This window comes from Mandrillus leucophaeus, unplaced genomic scaffold (genome assembly GCF_000951045.1).
Source record: "Mandrillus leucophaeus isolate KB7577 unplaced genomic scaffold, Mleu.le_1.0 Scaffold22, whole genome shotgun sequence".
Lineage (NCBI taxonomy): Eukaryota > Metazoa > Chordata > Mammalia > Primates > Cercopithecidae > Mandrillus > Mandrillus leucophaeus.
In genome coordinates, this window is record NW_012102254.1 from 1,874,224 (window position 1) to 1,877,032 (window position 2,809).

The following is a 2,809-nucleotide window of genomic DNA, read 5'->3' on the forward strand; positions in this document are numbered from 1 at the left end:
GTCTTTGAACTCTAGCTTATTTGAAACATAAAATGCCTGTCTTCATCATCGTTGGGAGGATTAAGCAGAATGATGAGTGTAAAACACTCAGCACAGAACTTGGTAAGGGGCTCTATGTCAGCAGTAACATACTGACCTTTATTAACCAATGCAATGGTGCACAATTCCAGGTCTTCTTCAAAGTTTGGGAAGAGTATTTGGAATAGTTTACCAAGACACTGTGCAGTATAGAGACACCTGCTGCTCTGGCCTGCAGGTGCCACACCCAACAGTAACTGCCATCATTCCCCAAGCACACTCTGTGCCAGGCCCAGCACCAGACACAGTAAGTGCAAGAACGTGTGAGTCTCCCAACAACCTTTCTGGTTATGTTTTGGAACAGATAAGGGAAATGAGCCATGGAGCTTAAGTTATTACCTTGAGATCACCGCTAATGTGTGATGAAGCCTGGATTCAAATTCAGGTTTGTCTGACTGCAAATTCCTTGCTCTTCATCACTTATACAGAAAGTTAGCTATTGCGGTTAGTGTTGGGCACAGGTAAGTGCTTAAAGTTTGCTAAGTTTGCTGAATGAAACAATGAGAGAATAAGGTCCCATGTCCTGATTGAAGCATGGGGAAGTGCTGAGGGAAAGTTGTGGTAGGTACTGGATACCTACTGTTTTTCTTTCCAGAATAGCATTTTCCTCTCCCTGAGAAACAGGCTGGGCATGGTCGCTCATGCCTGTAATCTCAGCACTTTGGGAGGCCAAGGTGGGAGGACTGTGTGAGCCCAGGATTTTGAGAACAGCTTGGGGAACATAGCAAGACCCCGTCTGTACCAAAATTTAAAAATTAGCTGTGCCTGGTGGTGTGTGCCTGTAGTTCCAGCTACCTGGGAGGCTGATGGGGGAGGACTGCTTGAGTCTGAGAGGTCAAGGCTGCAGCAAGCTGTGATTGCACCACTGCACTCTAGCCTGGGCAACAGAGTGAAACCCTGGACCTTGTCTCAAAAAAAAGAAAAAGAAAAAAGAAAAAAAAATCAGTAATTTCCCTACCTCTGACTATTTTATTAGAATGAGAGCTATCATTTTTTTGCTTTTGGTTACAGTAATTGGCCAGGGACAGACACTTAAGTTAGACCAATCAGAGCCTTTCTCAGAATTTTAAAACTTGCAATGAGGAAGCCTAAGTCTTTTTTTGAGACAGGGTCTCGCTCTGTTGCCCAGGCTAGAGGATAATGGCATGATCGTGGCTTACTGCAGCCTCAACCTCCTGGGCTCAAGCAATTCTCCCACCTCAGCCTCCTGAGTAGCTGGGACTACAGGTGCACACCACCATGCCTGGATGATTTTGTTAATTTTTTCTTTTTTTTTTTTTTTGTAGAGATGAGGTCTCACCAGTTACCCAGGCTGGTCTCGAACTTCTGGCTCAAGTGATCCTCTGACCTCAGCCTCCAAAGTGCGGGATTACAGGTGTGGGCCACTGCACGTGGCCTTAAGTCTTAATTCTGCTCTGTATTTACAAAATATGAGCCCAGGAGCTTCTGGAGAACACACCCCCTGCCATAATGATAGAGCCTTTTTATAGCATAGAGAATAAAAATGTCCTGGCAAGATTTAAGTCATTTAAGGCCCCAGCACACCCCTGTTCTTCCAAGACTTGGATATGGAAGCCAATACATTTCCTTTTAGCCTAAGCTAGGTCAGTTGAGTTTCTGATCTAGCAAAAGAGCCCTAATGTAAGCCTGTTTCTAGAAATGCTAAGCTAGTTATTCATTCCCGCCAAGACCAACTACCACAGCAAAATAGAGTTTCACCTAAATCCCTTTCCAAAACATATCTAGACACTGGAAGAAGAGTGCTTGGCAATTAGATGATAGCAGAAAGTATTTAAGATAAACAAATGTTGAAATCTCCCTGGAAGATTTACAGGCAACCCTGGTCAAAGGAACTCAGTGGGTAGGAAAAGCTGGTGCAAAACAAATGCTCTGGGTCACCTTTTTGGAGAATTCCTTTTCTTTGTCACTGAGTGCTTGGGTTTTCTCTTGCTCAAGAAGAAAATGTGATCTTCTCTGTTCCTCTAGAACGGATTCCGTCTGATGTAGTGAGTCTCGCAAAATTTTAATTTCTCCATTCTTAATGAGAACTTCTTCTTCCATTACTTTCATCTGTAAATACCAAATTAATCTCGTGAAAACTTTGTAAGAGAAAACTACTTATGTACTTTGTTTTAACATGTAGTTGGGGAGATGGAGAAAGCACAGGAAAAACATATCCTACAGACAAATGAGTACTCAAAATATATCCACAGCAACCAGATGTCACCATGGTCTGCTAGGCCTGTTCATGGGACAGCTGATATTCATCAAGACAGCTTAAGGATACACTTGTCACTCATGCATGCAGGTTCTTTTTGCCAGGGAGGGGGATCGGGTTGCTTAGGCTGGAATGCCGTGGCACAATCATAGCTCAATGTAACCTCGAACTCCTGGGCTCAAGTGATCCTCTCACCTCAACCTATTGAGTAGTTAGGACTATAACGCATGTGCCACTAACCTGGCTAATTCTCACTTTTATTTGTAGAGACAGGGTCTCATTGTATTGCCCAGGCTGGTCTTGAACTCCTGAGTTCAAGCAATTCTCTCACCTTGGCCTCCCAAAGTGCTGGTATTACAGGCATGAGCCACCTTGCCTGGCCAGATTCCTTTTTTTTTTTTTTTTTGAGACTGAGTCTCGCTCAGTCGCCCAGGCTGGAGTGCAGTGGTGCGATCTCGGCTCACTACAAGCTCCACCTCCTGGGTTCACGCCATTCTCCTGCCTCAGCCTCCC

General features: G+C 44.4%; 1 protein-coding gene across 2 annotated transcripts in view; it reads right to left on the reverse strand.

Moving 5' to 3' along the window:
- The window catches only part of ATRIP (ATR interacting protein), a 17,611-nt gene that overhangs the window by 12,678 nt on the left and 2,124 nt on the right, over positions 1 to 2,809 (reverse strand). The window lies entirely within an intron of this gene.